This window comes from Panthera pardus, unplaced genomic scaffold, assembly GCF_024362965.1.
Source record: "Panthera pardus isolate Hobbes unplaced genomic scaffold, ASM2436296v1 HiC_scaffold_24, whole genome shotgun sequence".
In the NCBI taxonomy this organism is placed as follows: domain Eukaryota; kingdom Metazoa; phylum Chordata; class Mammalia; order Carnivora; family Felidae; genus Panthera; species Panthera pardus.
This window is the reverse complement of record NW_026526810.1, coordinates 40267999-40288178: the sequence shown is the minus strand read 5'-3', so window position 1 is coordinate 40288178 and position 20180 is coordinate 40267999. Positions and strand designations below refer to the sequence as shown.

General features: G+C 38.8%; 1 protein-coding gene and 1 long non-coding RNA gene across 6 annotated transcripts in view; one reads left to right on the top strand and one right to left on the bottom strand.

The window, feature by feature from the left end:
* Positions 1–18251, bottom strand: part of ZNF280D (zinc finger protein 280D) — a 319813-nt gene extending 301562 nt beyond the window's left edge. For all 5 annotated transcript variants that reach the window (XM_019442008.2, XM_053889035.1, XM_019442005.2 and 2 more), the window contains exon 1: positions 17509–18251. The gene's annotated coding sequence lies outside the window, so the exon portion shown is untranslated. The remainder of the gene's footprint in view (positions 1–17508) is intronic.
* An 81-nt stretch (positions 18252–18332) lies between these two features.
* On the top strand, positions 18333–19406 carry LOC109262936 (uncharacterized). Its single transcript, XR_002078022.2, has 2 exons — positions 18333–18691; positions 18813–19406. It is a non-coding gene; the product is annotated as an uncharacterized LOC109262936 (long non-coding RNA).
* The last annotated feature ends 774 nt before the right edge of the window (positions 19407–20180 follow it).

Sequence of the window (20180 nt, the reverse complement as noted above, 5' to 3'; positions counted from 1 at the left end):
TAATTCTAATGCTTCGCTTTATTTACTATACTGTTTATTCAGTGGCTTTACTGAGCACCTGCTGGCTTTAGTATCATACTACTGAGACTTTAGCCCTAAGTCACCAAATTCACAAACTTATGGATATCTCTACTCCTCATGTTGAGTTTTTCTGTAGAGAAGTCCTTTCTTTTTTTTTTTTTTTGCTTGCTATATGTTTTTATTTTTTTTTATTTTTTTCAATAGAGAAGTCCTTTCAAACCCAAATAATTTTCTACCTCCTCTTTCCTAAGAAGAGCTGAGGGAGGTGCAGAGGTTCCATTTCTGTATAGGAGAGGCTTAAATGATTGGAAGTGGGTCATACAGCTTGTATTCTACATAAGAATGAAAACTAGTTTCTTGACCTCTCTTGATTTAAAATCTTTACAATATTTACCTTGAAAACTAATATAGATTTATATTAGTTTAACTAACTAACTAATTAGTTTAACTCTCAGATGAGAGTTAAAAAATAATTCTAAAGCCAGGTAGAAAAATGTGTGGGTGTTAATGTTTTGGGGATATCCTGATTCATTTCCTTCCATTGGTTAAAAAGACCAGTTTTAAATAAAATGGCAACATAGTGAAAGAAATTTGTTTTTGCACAATCCCTATCAAAATAACACCACCATTCTTCACAGAGTTAGAACAAACAATCCTAAAATTTGTATAGAACCAGAAAAGACCCCAAATAGCCAAAGAAATCCTGAAAAAGAAAACCAAAGCTGGAGCCATCACATTTCTGTACTTCAACCTGTATTACAAAGCTGTAATCATCAAGACAGCATGGTATTGGCACAAAAACAATGGAACAGAATAGGGAACCCAGAAATGGACCCATAAATGTATGGCCAACTAATATTTGACAAACAGGAAAGAATATCCAATGGAAAAAAGACAGTCTCTTCAGCAAGTGGTGCTGGGAAAACTGGACAGCGACATGCAGAAGAATGAATCTGGACCACTTTCTTACATCATATATAAAAATAAACTCAAAATGAATGAAAGACCTAAACATAGGACAGGAAGCCATCAAAATCCTAGAGGAGAAAACAGGCAACAACTCCTTTGACCTCGGCCACAGCAACTTCTTACTTGACATGTCTCCGGAGGCAAGGGAAACAAAAGCAAAAATGAACTATTGGGACTCATCAAGATAAAAAGCTTCTGCATGGAGAAGGAAACAAACATCAAAACTAAAAGGCAACCTTAGGAATGGGAGAAGATATTTTCAAATGACATCTAAGATAAAGGGTTAGTAACCAAAACATATAAAGAACTTCTCAAATTTAACACCCAAAAAACAAATAATCCAGTGAAGAAATGGGCATAAGACATGAATAGACACTTTTCCAAAGAAGACATCCATCCAAATGGCTAACAGACACATGAAAAAATGTCCAACAGCACTCATCATCAGGGAAACACAAATCAAAACCATAATGAGACAGGGCACCTGAGTAGCTCAGTAGGCTAAGCATCCGACTTCAGCTCAGGTCATGATCTCACGGTCTGTGAGTTTGAGCCCTGCTTCAGGCTCTGTGCTGACAGCTCAGAGACTGGAGCCTGCTTCAGACTCTGTGTTTCCCTATCTCTCTGCCCCTCCCCCACTCGTGCTCTGTCTTTCTCTCTCTCAAAAATAAATAAACATTAAAAACAAATTTTAAAAAAACCATAATGAGATACCACCGCCTCACACCTGTCAGAATGGCTAACATTAACAACTCAGGCAATAACAGATGTTGGTGAGGATGCAGAGGAAGAACCATTTTGCACTGCTGGTGGGAATACAAACTGGTGCAGCCACTCTGGAAAATAGAATGGAGGTTCCTCAAAAAATTAAAAACAAAACTATCCTCTGACTCAGCAATTCCACTACTACATCTCTATTCAAAGGATACAGGAGTACTGATCCAAAGGGGTACACGCACCCCAATGTTTATAGCACCACTATTGACAATAGTCAAAGTATGGAAAGAGCCCAAATGTTCATCAACTGATGAATGGATAAAGAAGATGTGGTATCTATATATAATGGAATATTACTCCGTGATCAAAAAGAATGAAATCTTTCCATTTGCAACAATGTGGATGGAACTAGAATGTATTATGCTAAGTGAAATAAGCCAGTCAGAGAAAGACAACTATCATATGATTTCACTCATACGAGGAATGTAAGATACAAAACACATGAACATAAGGGAAGGGAAACAAAAATAATATAAAAACATAAGAGACTCTTAAATATAGAGAATAAATTGGGAGTTGCTGGCGGGGTATTAGGTGGAGGGATGGGCTAAATAGGAAAGGGGCATTAAGGAGGACATTTGTCGGGATGAGCACTGGGTGTTATGTGTAAGTGATGAATCACTAAATTCCATTCCAGAAATCATTAAAAAAAAAAAATAGTAATTAAAAAAAGAAAGAAATTTGTTTTTGCTATTCCTCCACTCTGTTTCATGTTTCTTCCCCTCCTCCCATTTACACAAGTATCCTGGATATTCATGCTGCCCCTTGCCTATATATAGCACCCCCCAATCTTGCCTTTTCTAGATAGTGTCTCATTCTATTTATTCTTTTGTAGTGTCTTTTATTCTTACCTCCTGCCATCCCAAAATATCACAGACTGGGTGGCTTAAACAACAGAAATTTATTTTCTCACAGTTCTGAAGACAAGAAATCCAAGATCAAGATGCCAGCAGGGTTTGTGTCTGATGAGCACTCTCCCCTTGGGATGCAAATGGCCATCTTGCCAATATAGGCATATATGGGCCTCCTCAGTGAATGCATGGGGTGGGGGAGGAAGTTCTCTGGTGTTTCTTCTTAGAGGGACACTAATCCTATCAGAAGGGAATCTCACCCTTATGACCTCATTTAACCTTAATTATTTCCTTAGAGGCCCCATCTACAAATACAGCCACACTGGGGGTTAGGGCTCCAGCATGTGAACTTGCGGGATGGGATACAAACATCCAGTCCATATCATCTCTTGCCTTAACTCTTCTCTCAAATTTTACCTTCCCCTAACGCAACCTTTGAGACTAATTTTGGCTAGGTAGCTATTGTGATGAACAAATTTGGGCCAACAGACAAGTTCTGCTCTTAAAGAGTGATTCACACAGGAAAAGCAGATAGAGTTTTATCACTTAGACAGTATCACTTTGAAAGAAGAATTTTATTAATTCATGTAACCATCAAGCACTGCTGCCCATGCCCACCCCTATGCCCAAGCATTTGCTAGATACAGCTTCAGGGACTCAGGCATTTGATGCCTAGGAATCTCCCCCTCACCCTTCCACCCGTTTCCAGGATGTACTATTTTGGATTTCTTGTTATTAATGGTAACAATAAAGTTTATAGATGAAGCTTGACACAAGAATGGGAAGAAAGAGGGCACCTGACTGGCTCAGTAGGTTAAGGGTCCAACTCTTGGTTTCAGCTCAGATCATGATCTCCCAGTTTCGTGACTTCCAGTCCCACATTAGGCTCTGAGCTGGCAGTGAGGAGTCTGCTTGGGATTTTTCTGTCTCCCTCTCTCTCTGCCCCTCTCCCACTCACGGTGTCTTTGTCTCTCTCAAAGTAAATAAACTTAAAAAAAAAGAATGGGAACAAAGACATGCAAATTGTACTTTCTAAATTTAAATTCCAGTTCCATATAATTTATTAATAATCCCAGAAATAAAGACAATTATGCACCTTATACTTTTATTTATGTTTTAAGTAGGCTCTATGCCCAATGTGGGGCTTGAACTCATGACCTTGAGATAAAGAGTTGGAAGCTCTACCAACTAAACCAGCCAGGCACCCTTATACTATGGTGATTTGTGAAGATAGTTACGATTCATTTATTATTTTGAAAGATATTGTGCCAGCTATCAACTTCTTGCTTCTCAGCTCTAAACTCACCCTTCATTCACTCTCTGCAACATCTCCCCCTTATAGTCAGCACAACTAAACTTTATCAGTAGAGACGATGGGAAGGTCATTGAAGAAAAGAAAAGAGGTTGCCTTCCTGGTTCCAGATTGTTGCATTTTGCTTTTTCTACTTCCTGCTGCATCATCTATCAGTAGTGCAAGTGTGTGGGAAGGAACTTCTGGCTCTGCCCCAACTGTGCACCCAAAGTGCATAGTCCCTCAGCAACCTCACAGACCCAGCCCAGGTCCAATGACCACCTCACTGTGGTTCTTCCAGTGCAGACACCATGCACTCTAAGCCTTGTTCTCACAATAGGTCCTCAACTCCCTCTAAGCCCAGCAGCCTTGGTTCACCTGCAGCGGGGAGGGAGACCAAGTAGGATGTTCTTGCAACAGACTTGGCAAGATACAACATCTTTTAACTAAGGCTATTGAAGTGGAGACAATGAGATATGGTTGGTTCCAGACACAGTTTGGGATTAGAGCCATTAAACTTACAATGGATTGGATATGGGGTGTGGATTTAAGACAGAAATCAAGATAGTTGTACCATGCAATTGGATAAATTATAGAGGCACAATTTATTGAGAAGGAAATATTTAGGAAGGTCCATATTTGGGAAGTGGGGAAGGCAGATGGAAGTCAAATCTACTATTTTAACCACATTTAATTTGAAATACCTATTAGACATACAAGTAAAGATATCGAGTAAGCAATTAGATATACTAGCCTAGAACTCAGGACAGAAAACAAGGTTAAACATATAAATTAGAGTCACTGGCATATAGATGGTTTATTAAGCCACGGCTCTGGATAAGATTACATGAAGTCTCGATAGAAAACAGAAAGAAGGGGGAAGAAAGAGGAAGGAAAAAGGGAGGAAGGGAGAGAGTTTGGGGATAAATACAGAGTAAGTTTAGTAGGAGAGAGAATGAACCACTGACTGTGGTATTAGTTTTTCATGGGTAATCTCGGTAAGAAACTTTTTAAGAGTATCAATATAAACAAAGCTAGTTTCGCACTAATACTAGCTCTAGACCTCTGAGGGTCGCTTTTTTCAAATCTTATTGATTGCACTATCTTCTATTCCTTCAAAGCAACCATCTCATTGTTATACTAAACCACCTGGAATTGTACTTTCCTCTTTTTATTTCAGCTATTGGTTTGTCAACAAATTAGAAAGCACAGATGGGAACTGATGACATTTGACACGTTTTTATTTTCAGGCATTTATCACCATCTATATTACGATTTGAATTCCAGGTCTTGTTCTGACAAACTCAATTTTACCTAAACATTAAGTAAATGAAAATCAGCCTGGGTGCTGTGGGAATGAATAGGGTTAGGGTCCACATGGCTGTGATGTTCTTGGCTAGAGATGAGCTCTATTTAACATCCTTTGCCCCACCTTGCTTCTCTTGACATTAAGCATACATACTTTCTTTGCTCTATTTTTCTTCATAATATTTATTACTACCTGACATTATGTTATATAATTGACTTCCTTATCTGTTTATTGTCTGTCCTGCCCTCATTCCCATTGGAATAAAAACTCCATGAAGCCACAGATTTTGTTTTATTCACCCTTGCTCTATATGCTGTCCTTGGACCAGTGGCACATAGTAGGTGCCCAATATTTGTTGAACACATTAACTTAGCAGAAATTAGCTTGGTTAAAATAGGAAAAAATCATGTATGCAAAAATTGGCTCATTTCCTCCTTAAAATACAAAGGAATATATTCTGTAACCAATGAAACTATGGTAATAAATACACACAATATATGTATGTTAGTACAAGTTCTAGCAAAGCTTTTTTAAAAGATAGTATGTACAGCATGGAGTCTACATTCAATTAACAGGTTACTTGCACCTTTGTCATTCTCCCTGAAGCTGAACAGTGTGAAAGGGATGTGTCTTTTCCTTTGTGTATATTTGCACCCTTAGTATGAGACCAGTGAAAAAGAACAAATATGAGAGAGGAACATCTGTAGGTCAGCTTTGGGGGCACCAGATTAGGAATGAGCTACAAAGACATCTCATATTCTTCATTCATTCATTCATTCATTCATTCTGTCTCTCTCACTCTCTCTCCTCCCTGCCTCATTCTGTCTCATGTTCTGGCTCCCCTTTACCAAGTAAAATACCCACCCTATCCCTAATTTGCCTTCAAAACAGTATACCTTTCTCCAGAACATATTACCTTAATGAATATGCTCATTTTTAAAGTCTATTAAGCATATCAACCTATTGTCTGTTGTGCATGTTGCCTTTTTTTCCCCAGTATTGTCTTTCAACTTTAATTTGATCCAGCACAGAGGTTGGTACTATATAAATGTTAGTTCCTGTTTCTCCCTCCTTTAAGACATGTGTGGATTAAGATTCTTTAGACCAAGCAAAATGCAAAGCACTGGAGATACAAAAAATTAATAAGACACAACCTGATACTCCTCAACATGCTGATACTCCAGCCAGGATGATAGCAGTGCTGGTGCTGATGCAGATAAAGCTACCATGGTTTTATTTCCTGAGGCTTCCTGTCTTGTCTCCTTGTCTCTTGTCTACTTTCCAGGGGAGAGTAGAGACTTGTACTTCTATCACTTTTCATGAACATTAGCATGTTTTCTAAATTTTATTATTACCTTATTATACAGTTTGTATCGATTATAGATTTTGTGTACAGATACCTACAAGGGTTGACGATGTAAATTCTTTTTAAAAAAGACTCCCAGTCTGACTATAATCCTGTTACAGTGGACTGCTTTCAGTTTTTGGAACATTCCAAGCTTCTCCTTCTTCAAAGCCTTGTTAATGCTCTCAGTATGAGACTCTCTGCCTGGAATGCTCTCCTCCTGGCTTTCAGGCACCGTCAGATTCTCCAACATGAAGCCACCATAACCATCCTACAGAATAGCAAATGCTACCACTATACCCTATCATAGCACTTATCTGTTTCCTTTGTAACATTTACATCATTTGTAGTTATTTCAATTACTTATTTTTATGTTTACTATTTTCCTCACTAAACTGTGAATCAAATTTCGTCTATCGTGTTCATAGCTATATTCCCAATACATAGCAGATTATCTGGCAAATAAAAGTTGTTGAGTAGGGGCACCTGAGTGGCTCAGTGGGTTGAGCATCTGACTCTCAATTTCAGCTCAGGCTGTAATCCCAGGGTCATGGGATAGAGCCCTGTGGCGGGCTCCCTGATGGGTGTAGAGCCTGCTTAAGATTCTCTCTCTCCCTCTGCCCTTCTCCCCCACTTGCACACTCTCTCTAAAAAATAAATTAAAAAAGGTTGTTGAGTAAGTATCTGTCAAATCACTGGTCGAATAATAAGGAAGACAGCAAAAGGGGGAAGAGAGAGGGAAAGAAAAGGAGATTTTCACTATACTCAATCATCTGGCTTTTCCTCTGAACTCTTAAAGGGTCTACTGTCTAGTAATCTTCAAAACACTTTACTCGTGTACCTCCTAAAATAATGTATTTAAGTGATGCATGCTCTCACACATGCTTAATATCTATAATTTTCACAAGTTTATTTTAATGTTTATTTTTGAGAGAAACACAGAGTGAGCAGGGGACAGGCAGAGAGGGAGGGAGACAAAGAATCTGAAGCAGACTCCAGGTTCTGAGCTGTAAGCACAGAGCCCAATACAGGGCTTGAACCCATGAGCCGTGAGATCATGACCTGAGCCGAAGCTGGATGCTAAATTGACTGAGCCACCCAGACTTCCCTCATCATAAGTTTAAACAAATGCAAACAATAAATATCCTGTATATTATAAATGGTAGTATTTAAAATAAGTCTACTGCACAATATTATTTGAAATGTATCCAATGTGACATAAATACAATAAAGGTTTGGTATCCACTACTATTCATTTTTATTTTATTTATTTTTAAAATATAATTTATTGTCAGATTGGCTTCATACAACACCCAGTGCTCATCCCAACAAGTGCCCTCTTCAATGCCCATCACCCACTTTCTCCTCTCCCCCACCCCCCACTATTATTCATTTTTAAAAGGCACAAAGATTCAGCCATACCACTCCCAGACATCAGCCAGAAATTAGTATAGAGGTTCCCCACAAGACATGTACAAAAATATTCACAGCAACTTTATCCATAATGGCCACAAACTGAAGAAAAACCCAACTGTTCCTCAGCAGTAGAATGGCTAAGTACATTATGGTACACAAATGCATGCATACATACATACAAACGTGCATACATATACTGGGATATTACATAGCAATGGTTCTCAAGCTTTCTGGTCTCAAGGCCCCTTTATACTCCTAAAAGTTATTGAGGACACCAAAGAGCTTTTAAAATCTATTTGGGCATTTCTATCAACATGGGTAATGTTAAAAACTGGACTGAGAAATTTTCAAAATGTCTATTAACCTATTTTTAAAATAACAATAATGACATGGCTAAATCTTGAAGACATTATGCTAAGTGAAAACAGCCAGACACACAAACACAAAAATTGTATGATTTCACTTAAAGGAGGTACCTAGGGTAGTCAAATCGATAGAGACAGAAAAGAAAATGGTGGCTGCCAAGGGCCAGAAAGAAAGGCAAATAGAGAGTTATTGTTTAATGCATAAAGAGTTTCACTTTGGGAAGATGAAAAAGTTCTGGAGAAGAATGGTGGTGATGGTTACTCAATATAAGTGTACTTAAGGTCCTTTACCTATACACCTAAAAATAGTTAAAATGGTAAATTTTTTAATTTATATTTTACTAAAATTAAAAAACAATAATAAATCCCTTACATGTTAATGTACATATTTTTTTTAATGTTTATTTGTTTTTGAGAGAGAGAAAGAGAGAAAGAGCGTGTGTGCATGTGCACACAAGGAGGGAAGGGGCAGAGAGAGAGAGAGAGAGACAGAGGATCCAAAGTGGGCTTCTCACTGACAGCAACAAGCCTGATGCAGGGCTCAAACTCATGAACCATGATACCATGACCTGAGCCAGAGTCAGATGCTTAACCAACTGAGCCACCCAGGTGCTCCTGTTAATGTACTTATTTTTATGTATGACTATATCTTCCAGACAAAAATATTAGTAAGAAGTAAAAGCATTATTTTTACACGTTTTCAAATCTTTTAAAATCTGACATAATAGAAGACAACTGCATTGTAATATCTGCTCTGTTTCATTCTGTTACAATATGTTCTTTTGTTAAAGTATATGAAGGAAATCTGGCCTTACAAAGATATATAGTGGAAAAGAGAAAGATTATTCTAATAGTCTTTTCAGAAAATTCTGAATTATCTTCTTTAATACTATATCAAAACTTGATAATTGGTAGTTTCTTAAAATACTGGTTCACTAATATATGCAGATCTTACAAATACTAACACACTTAATTGTATGTCAGAAAAATAACATTTGTTAATATCACCACCAATCTCAAAAGAAAAGTTGTGAAGTACTGGGAGGATGTTAAGCCCAGGACAGTGAACGCAAATTTTCCAAAATTCTATTTTTGCTTGAAAATGTAAATTTTATCAATGTCAACAAATATAGTCAATTTGCCTTGAAGTAACGATTCACTCCATTTTTTTAAACAAAATATCTGTCAAATAACTAAATCAAAGTAATCATAGTTTGTCTTTGCTTTTCTCAAGTAAAAATGGTGTCCTATGAAAAAAAACCAACCAGTTCAGTCCACAATTCAATTGCACAGGTGGTTTTTCTTGAGACAATCATCATATTCCTGTATGGAGTAGAAGTACTTCATGTGTACTTCCTGTTTCATCATATATAATATTACAAAGACATCTACTAATGTCAGCAACCTATGAATGGAAGGAAGCTTCTTCAATCTGATAAAAGACTATGAAACACCTATTTCTAACATAACTAAAAATAAAAAACTAAATGTTTTCCCTTCCAAGATGGAAAACAGGCAAGAATGTTTGCTTTTATTGCTTCTAATCAACATTGTACTCAAGAATTTAGCCAGTGAAATAAGACAAGAAAAGGAAATAAAAAGCATACACATTGAACAGAAATAAAGCTCTCTATTCACAGGTGACATAATTATGTATATAAAAAATATCAAAAACACTGCTAGAATTAATAAGTGGATTTATCAGGTTCACAGGATATGTCAATATATAAAAATATATGCAACTAACAAATGGAAATTGAAATGTAAATAATACAATTTACAAAAAATGCAAAATGCTTAGGAATAAATCCAACAAAATTTGTGCAAGATTTGTATCCTGAAAACTGTGATATATTCATGAGAGAAATTTATTTTTATTTATTTTTAATTTTTTTTTTGATAGAGAGCACATGAACGTGCAAGTGGGGGAGGGGCAGAGGGAGAGAGAATTCCAAGCAACCTCCATGCCCAGCATGGAGCCCAATGTGGGACTCAATCCCATGACCATGAGATAATGACCTAAGCCAATGTCAAGAGTTGAACGCTCAACCTACTGAGCCAGCCAGGTGCTCCTCAGGAAAGACATGTAAAAAGATGTAAATAAACAAAGAGATATACCATGTTCATGGATTGAGGGTTTTAATTTTGTTAAGGTAGCAATTTTCCCCAAACAAATTTATAGATTAAGTGCACTCTCAATCAAAATCCCTTTCTCTAGAAATTGACAAGCTTATTTTATGCTTTATAGGGAAAATCCAACCAAATGAATTTTGATTCTTTTCCTTCTAGAGTTCTTTAAAATGGATATGACTGTTTAATACATTTTTTAAAGGTTATTTATTTATTTTGAGAGAGAGACAGAGAGAGAGAGAGACAGAGAAACACAGTAAGTGAGTGGGAAAAGGGCAGAGAGAGGAGGAGACAGAGAGAATCTAAAGCAAGCTCCACACTGTCAGGACAGAGCCTGATGTAGGACCCAAACCCACAAATCATGAGATCATGACCTGAGCTGACATTAAGAATTGGACACTTAACAGACTGAACCCCCCAGGGGACCCGGACATGACTGTTTAAAACAAGGGTTTAAAACAAATTGTATGGAAGTGCCTGAGTGGCTCAGTCCACTGAGCAACCAAGGCTTCATTTCAGCTCAGGTCATGATCCCATGATCCCACGCTCAACCTGAAGGCTGCTTAAGATTCTCTCTTTCTCTCTTCCCCTCTCCCCCACTCATACTTGCTCTCTCTAAAATTAAATATATAAGTAAAATAAAAAGAACTGGCTGTCAAAATAGATCCTACAGGTATTAAAAGAATAACAAGACAACATTATAAACAATATTATGACAACAAATTCAACAAAATAGATGAAAAAGACAAATTTCTTGAAATTTTCCACGTACCAAAATAGAGACAAGGAAAAGCAAAAAATCTAAATAGACCTATATCCAATAAACAAATTGAATTGTTCTGGAAAAGCTTCCCCCAAAGAAAACTCCAGGGCCAGATAGTTTCACTGGTGAAAACAACGAAGTTACACAAATTATTTTCACCAAAGAGTGGAGGAAAGAACACTATCCAACTCATTTTATGAGGCCAACAGTTATGGGCTGAATTGTGTCCCCCCACCCCCACTAAAAATTCGTATGTTGAAGTCCCAACCCTTATTACTTCAGAATATAAACATATTTGGAAATAAGGTCCTTGTTATGGTGATTTAATTAAAACAATCCTGTTAGAGTCCTAATCTAATATAACTAGTGTCCCTGTAAGAGGAGGAAGAGACACCAGGGGCATGTGGTTGCACAGAGAAAGGCCATGTGAAGACAAAGAAGATGGCCATCTACAAGCCAAGGAGAGAGGCCTTAGGAGAAAACAAACCTGCCAGCAATTTGATCTTGGACTTCAAACCTCCAGAACTGTGAGAAAATAAATTCTGTTGTTTAAGCCCAGTCCATGGTATTTTGTTACAGCACCTTAGAAATCTAAAACACCAACATAAGCTGAATAACAAAACTTGACAGAGATGGTATAAAAAAAATTACAGACCAATATTCTTTGTGGAGATAGAGGCAAAATCTATAACAAACAATAGCAAAGCAAATCGATCGTACATAAAATGAGTAACACTTCAAGACTTAGTAGGATTTATCCCAGAAATGCAAGATTAATTTAAGATTTTAAAACTAGTCAATGTAATTTACTATAACAACGTAATTCACTAAAAAAGAAAACCAATATGATCATTTCAATAGATTGAGAAAATGCATTTGACAAAATCCAACATTCATTCTTGATAAAAGCTTTTAGCAATCCAGAAATAGTAGGGAACTTCCTCAAATGAATAAAGGGCATCTACAAAACACCTACAACATAATTAGTGGAATTAGACTGAACGTTTTGCCCTACAATGGGAACAAAGCAAACATGCCATTATCACAACTTATATTCAACATTTTACTAGAAGTCCTAGTCACTGTAAGAGGAAAAGAAAAGGAAATACACGTCAGTAAGATTAAAAAGGAAGAAGTAACATTGTCCCTATTTGAAAGTTACTTGATTATTAATGTAAAAATCCTAATGAATCTAGAAAACAATTTCTAGAACCCATAAGTAAATTTAGCGAGGTCACAGGATACAAGGTTTATATATAAGAATCTGTTTAAAGCAAACATTAAATATATATCTCTAAATACTAACAGCAAACTATTGTAAAATGAAATTTAAAAAGCCACTCTGTTTACAGTAGCACCAAAAAATAATTATGAATAAATCTAAAAAAAAATTTTTATATTAGAAACTATAAAACATAGTTGAAAGACATTAAAGTATACTTAAATAAATGAAGAAATATACCATGTTTATGGATCAGAGGATTCAATATTAACATAACAATTCTCCCCAAATTGTGGTATCATTAAAGGATAAAGATATAGATCATGAAACTGAATACAAAATCTGGAAACAGACCAATAAATACATGGTCAATTTGGGGCATCTGGGTGGCTCAGACAGTTGGGCGCCAGGCTTCAGTCCAGGTCATGATCTCACAGTTCATGGGCTTGAGCCCCACATTGGGCTCTGTGCTGACAGCTCGGAGCCTGGAGCCTGCTTTTCCCTTTCTCTCACCCTTCCCCCGCTCATGCTCTGTCTCTTGCTGTCTCTCAAAAATAAATAAACATTTAAAAAAATTTAAATACATGGTCAACTTGAGAAAAGTGCCAAGGTGATTTAATAGAGAGTCATTTTGACAGTAAGTAGTGCTGTAGCAATTGGACACTGGACATCCATATTAAGAAAAAAAAAAGGACTATTGATCTTAAACTCACACCATATGCAGAAATTAACTTGAATTGGGCCACAGTCCTACATGGAAAACCTAAAATTATAAAACTTTTGGAAAAGAACATGAGAGAAAATATCTGTGTCTTTAAGTTAGGCAAAGATATTTCAAAGGGGATGCAAAGAGTATGGACCCAAGGGAAAAATTCATGCTAAGATGCCAGCAGTTTTAACCATCATTGCTTTTGCATCATGAATTAAATAACATCAATGCACTGAAAAAGGCAAATAAATAAAATCCAAAATTATTATAAAAATAATTTTGACTCATGGACCCCCCTGAAAATCTTAGGCACCTCAGCCTCCAGCAAGAATCCTCAGACCACTCAGACTTTGAGAATAGCTATTTTGTAATCATTAAAAAGAATGAAATCTGGTGTATGCAACAACGGATGCCTCATACAGACATAATGTTGAACAAAAGAAGCTTAACACAAAGGAAAGCATACTGTATAATTCCATTTATACAGCTTCCAAGAACAGGTTAAAGTACTCTATGGCATGAGAAGTCAAAATCATGGTTATCTCTGGGGTGGGGAAAGGAGATTAACTAAGAAAGTTCATAGAGGGAGCCTATATCTTGATTTAAGTGGTGCTTTGTACAGTTTACTCTATGGATGTTATACCTCAATACAAATATAAAAAGAATATAAATAAATTCCTAATCTTTAACAGTTTTATATCTTTTCCCCCTTGAACTTATATTTCAATATATTTTAATTCCACCTCCCTACAGAATATTATTCTAATGAAACATATTTCTATATTTAAGTGTTTTATTAAACATACTCTATGACCTTTACACACACACACACACACACACACACACACACACACAAACCATAGTCATATTCTCAAGCAGGTCAATTTTAGGGAATGAAGCTGAGAATCTGAGAATTCTAGTTTGAGGATGATGGACCATAACATTTATTTGGCATTTCAAACCTTAATTGTTAAATACTTTTTAATATATATGTCTTACTTCACTAGAGAGCTTCTTAAAGGCAGGGATGCATCTCAGGTCTTCCATAGCCCAAGATCTAGCACATAGTAGGTGGCTCACTGATTGATTTTCTCATTCATTCATGAGACAAAAATTTCTTTAGCCTTTTATGTGTAAGGCTTGCTAGCCTCTGTGCCTATAATGATGGGTAAGTACAAGGCTCCATAAATTCCTGTTGATAATTGATTGATAATTATCAGCTACATTTCAGAAAAGGTGTAATTCTCTTTTCTCCCAAATTCCAAGTATGAGTGCACTACAGGTTTTGTTAACCCTGTTGTAAAAACAGGGACACCAAGACACAGAGATTAATTAATTGACTCACTTTGGGTCATGCACTTCATCATGAGTCAAGTGAAGTTTAAAACCTTTACAGGTTCTTTTCTGGACTGAGGTGCTAAGGGAATTCATTCAGATTGACTAGAGTCCATATTTCATTTAAATGCTCTCATTTCACTTATGCTACATCCACCTTCTTGGACTTGTATTTTAGGACCTGCAGTCTGAATTGGTTTACTTCTATTTCAGACACTGTCAAGATAAATTAGACACTTAGGGTCCATGACACCATCTGAAGAAGAAGTGCTATTAGTTGAAAATACATAAGAAGTTTTGTATTTCAATATAGTATAACACTTCTTTGGAGAACCTATTTTCTACTAAAAATGAAAGTGGAAATAAACATGAGTAAATTTTGAAAATGTTAAAAAAGTTAAAATTTGGTCTTAGTATATATCCTCAGGCAAGTATAGCCAAAGGAAAGCAGGTTAACAGTAAATATTTTTATCTCCTGCCAATGCATCTACAAACCATTCTGTTGAATAAAATCTGGCAGTTTCCTCACTGTGAGCAGAGATAGGGTAACAACTCTGATGATACATAAACTTGCATCAGATACAGGCTCCATTTTTTGCTGTAATCATCCATCCATAGCCTAGACTGCTCAGCTGACAAGACATGTTATTAATAAAGCAAACTGTACCACAAGTGCATTGCCCTACATGGTGTTTATCTTGTTGGAAAGTGTAATTGTCTGAAACAGCGGCCTCTGTGAAAAGATACCTTATGAGCTGTGTAAAGATCAAAATAATTTCGACTAATAGTGGTAGTTGTTTGTGAAGGATTAAAACATAGGTTATGCTGCATAGAGTTAATGACCCGGCCTTGCTTTTAAGGTCCCTGTGAGATAGCCTTCAATTTCATGCCATGCCTTGTGGAGTAACAAAGACCCTCCACTAGAATGTAAACTCATCAAAGGCAGAGAACTCCAGTTTATTTGCCAATGTCTCCCTAGCACATAGTGCAGTACTTGGAATAGAGTCAACATTTAATATTTGTTGAGTGAAAAAAATGAATGAATATGAGTATAGGAAAGAAATGTAACAAGTTTCAGGTTCAAGCCAAGCCATTATCAGAGTTCCGCCAGGTTGTAACTCAGAAACATAGAGTGGAATCCAATCTCCAGGATTGGTATGGTGGGGAGGGAAAGGGTAAAATGGAAGCAGTGTGAAATCTAGTAGCTGAGGATACCACTTGGGACTCCTATAATTCTAAGGCAGACAGGAAAGTCCCAGGTATAGAAAAGTGTAAAGCTTGTCTTTAGTCCCTGTCTCTCACCCGTACCCTAGCCTCACAGGATAGGACTTGGATGAGTTCTTGCATCTTTCAATCTGGATTCTCCTGGCAGAACAAAAGGAGCTTCAGATCTCAGATTCTCACTAGTGGAGTGCTAGCTGGAACAGCAACTGCATGTGGCTTGAGGACCAGTGTGAGGGGCTAGGACAAGAGCAAGGTCTTAGATAGGGAGACAGATGGAGCACCAGATCCTGAAATGGAGCTGAGTCACCTCTCCATCGAGATAGTAAAAAAAAGAGTATGAAGGAAGATAGAAAAATTTAGAAGTGATTAAGGAGAGTAGATACAGAAACATTTTGTAGAGGAAAGGAAAGTTGAAGGAACCTACTGAGGCCTAAACCACAGCCACTTTTCCTTCTTTTTTTCCCCAACAAAATCTGATGTTATTTTAATTATATCCTCCCAAATGCTCATGGTAAGTGATTTCTCTCCCCCGCATGAGGGATAAATTATGTTTGGCATCATTCTTTTTACAAGTAGTTTAGGATGTGTATGTGACACAATTCTGTCCAATGGGATTCAGTTCTGCCAGAGAACTCTAGTAAGGGTTACCTTCCTTTATTACGAGAAAGATAAAGACAGAGAAAGAAAGAAAGAGGAGGGAGACAATATCCCTCTTCTTTGCAGGATGCCCTTACTGCCCTTGACACCAAAAATGCAGAGGCTATGGTGCAGCCTTGAAGGAGATAGCAGGAAAGTGTCATCTGAGGATGGCAGAGCAGAAAGAAGAAATCCACTTGGGTCCTTGACAACATCCTCGAGTTACTCAACTAACCAATACAGGAACCACGTTCCTCCAAACTTCTTATTTAATGAAATAAATTCCTTATCTTTCAAAAGCTACCTCTAGTCAAACTTTCTGTTGCTTGCACTTTTGTTGATAGCTTGATCTTTTCTTGTAAAGGTAAGAGCATGTATTTGGATGTGAAATGTGGGATGTGAAAATTTGAAACATATTTCAGCTCTCACCTATAGCGTCTCTCCATGTTCTTTCCCCTCTTCCATCTCTTCGCCACACCTACTGTAATCAGACAAGGGCCAGGGACACAGGACCGGACACAGAAGGACCTCTCCTCTCTCAAGATTTAGTCTTTGTTCCTAGCTGAAGCTCAGCATGTTTGGCTCCTTCACTACAGACATGTTCTGTCGCAGGAAGCTCCTCAGTCACTCCAGGAAACAGGCTTTGGGGCCCTTGCCCCATCAGCTCCACAGACATACCCAGATATGTCTGAACCCCAAGCCACAGCTTAGGCTCAAATGGAGCCCCAGCTGCAGCATCACTCTGTACCTATAGCTTTGTGGCCCTTGAACACAACTAGAGAATGAAAATGGCCAAGACTTAGGGATAGGAACTGGCACAGACATGAGAGAATGTCTGAGATTGCAGGAATTAGCATAGCTTTACTACAGTATAAATTTTATGAAGACCACTTAGCACCCAGCACAGAACTCTGCATCTACAGAGTTAGTCTCAACACATGTGTATTAAATTTAATTGAAATGACCAGATTGTAGGCTGAAAGTCAAATGGCTTCCTTTTGCAGAATCTTCTGTTTAGAGAATGCTTTTCAACCACCACCCCCCCTCCCCCCGCAAACAAAACCTTCAATGTTTTCATCTGTTAACTAAGTTTATTTTTATAATATACTTTGAGACAGGCAGCAGTAAGAATAGTTTTAACTTACCAGGAGGAAACGAAGACACAAAGAGATGATCTGACTTGGCCACAGTCCCAGAGGGCATCCGTGGCAGAGCTAGGATGGTCTCTAAGTCCCTGGGGGCTCTCAAGCCATTGTTCAGATGTCCCTGTATGTAATTGTTTTGATAGCAATTTCCCTGGTTCTCTCTCACTTGCCTGCTAATCACGCATGTCAATCACATTCAGGACGGCCATGGGCCTAAGGGTCAGCCACAGTCTCAGGAGGACATAATTCGAACGGAAAAACAAGACACAATAGAGCACTTTCTCCTTCAAGCATGTATGTCAATTGTGGCCTCATAAGTCTGACAGTGTGTGCAGGAACAGTGTCGCTTTTTTTTTTTTTTTTTTTTTTCCCTTCCCGATGGAGAAAGGATGTAGCGAGTGCTCTGACCACAACAGAAAACCCAATGAGAAATTCACCAGTTTAAGATCTTCTTACTGGATAACACTCAAGGATATTGCAAGAGTTCTCCACCCACTCTCTAAAGAGTCAGGAGGGAGGTCCTCTTTCTTCCTCCTCAGTGAGTCTCTGAAGCTTCACTCCATCTGTTAGGCAAGCCTGGACGGTGGAGCGGTAGTGTAAACCTTGACACAGATGCTAATTACCCTTCCCCTACAGACCACTTGGCCCTCTTTCCTCATTTCACTTTCACTTTAGAGAGCAGCATCTGCGGCCCAGAAGACAGGGTCCAGGCCTGGACCTGGGAGAAGGCCCTGAGGAGACGCGCGCGTGCGGCCAACAGGGAGGGGTGGGAAGGGGAGCGTGCGCGGGGCGGAGGCTGCTCGCGTGAGGCGTGGACCCTGGAATGTGCGTGTGCGCGGCCCTCGAGCACCGCCCGCGCAGCGCCGATTGGCCGGGGGCGCGCGGCGGGGGAAGCCCTTGGCTAATCTCCTGCCACTCAGCCCGGTCTACGTCGGCGCCGGGGCCGCAGCGCGGCTCGCGGAAGGACAAATAGTCCCCGCGGCGGCGCCGCGCGCCCCTCCTCGGCTTCGCTCACCCCGCCCGGGAGGCCCCGGCAGGCGGGGGAGGGGTGGCCTCTGCGGCTGCTCGACCCCCTCTCCCCTCTTCGCGGCCTGATGAGTGGATTGCGCTCCCTTGGGAAAAGTAATTGGATTCCCGACTCCCTGCAGCCGGGATCAGCGGAAATCGGAGGCTGAGCCTGCAGGTTGCGGGGGGGCGGGGGGGTTGGGAGAAGAGGAGAGGTCGAGGAGCAGCTGCCTGGGAAGAAAACTTGGTGAAAGCAGCACTTTGCACTGACGTGTTAAGGCGTGCTTGTTTCTCTACAGGCCGCGATAGAAAGCTGGGTGGTAAAGAAGGATCAACGGAGATTACCCCGGTGTCCTTTTCTACCTGGCATGTGACTTTTGCCCCTCCATGGTGTCAGCATTCTGAAATTCACCTGGTTGCTGATCTCCGGGAAGAGAAGTAATTTGGAACGTTTGAGTCTTTGAGCCACCACCACCTCGTTTTTCTCTCAGAGCTCTACTTGGAGCTCAGGCGGAGAAAGAACATCGCCAAATCTGGGATTGGAGATACTTCTTGTTAACGGGGTAACTCAGGAGAATATGCCATTCTCACCAGAATCATCCAGGAAAGAATCTTAGGTCCTTGTCTTAGCGGTAGTGAACTTCCCTAAATTTTCTCCTTAGGGGAGATGATGCCGAAGAGGGAGCCTTAAGCAGAGTTTTTGGCTAAAATGATAGGAATGTGCTAGGAATTTAAGTGACTAATTCATCCTCCTTGTGATTTTTTTTCCCATCTAATTTACTGTATTCCACTCATTCATTCATCAAACACGCTTTTATTGGGGGCTTTCCATGTGCCATGCTCTGTTGTACTTACCAGGGATACAGCAGTGAATAAAACAAGTCCCGAACTCATGGAATCTCTTTACAGTTCCTCCAATGGGGGAGACGACAAGACATGTACAAACATATAGAGTATAATGTCATGCAGTGATAAATGCCACGAGGACAAAACAGGGTAGAAGGATGCAGATGACAGTAGTGTGGGGTTTTTTTTATACTTAAGGTAAATTGATCTAGAAAGTCCTCTTTGATGAAGTTATGTTCAAACCGTGGTCTGAATGAAATGAGGGACAAAGCTAAGCAAATGTCTGAGGGGAAGAACTTTCTAGGCAGAGAAAAGAACAAGTACAAAGGCTCTCAGGCCAAACTGATGAGCTTGAGTTAGTAGGAAGCACAGAGGCCAAATGAATGTTACACAAGGAGCAGGAAAACAGAGAATCTTCCTGACTTCCTTCTTCTTCTACTCGAATCTAACCTGTCAAAATAATCATTCTAAATCTTCACTTTTAGTACATCTCTTCCTGCCTCAATAGTTTGATGGCTGTATTTTCTGTTCCATTAAATTTAAATTCTTCGGACTGATTTTCAAGCTCTTGCTCCAATCTAGTTCCCTCTTATCCTGTGAATCACTTTCAATCTATTCCTTCTAGTTCTAGTTAGGTTTGTCTCTCAAGTATTCATGTTTACTTATTCCTGTGTATATTTGTTTATGGGTCTACCCTCACACAACTTAGTATTGATTCAGTAAGGATATATAATTGCAAGTGACATAAAATCCAGCTCAAATTGGCTTAAGTAGAAAAGGGAATTTATTGGCTCACATAACTGAGAAGTTCAAGATAGTTT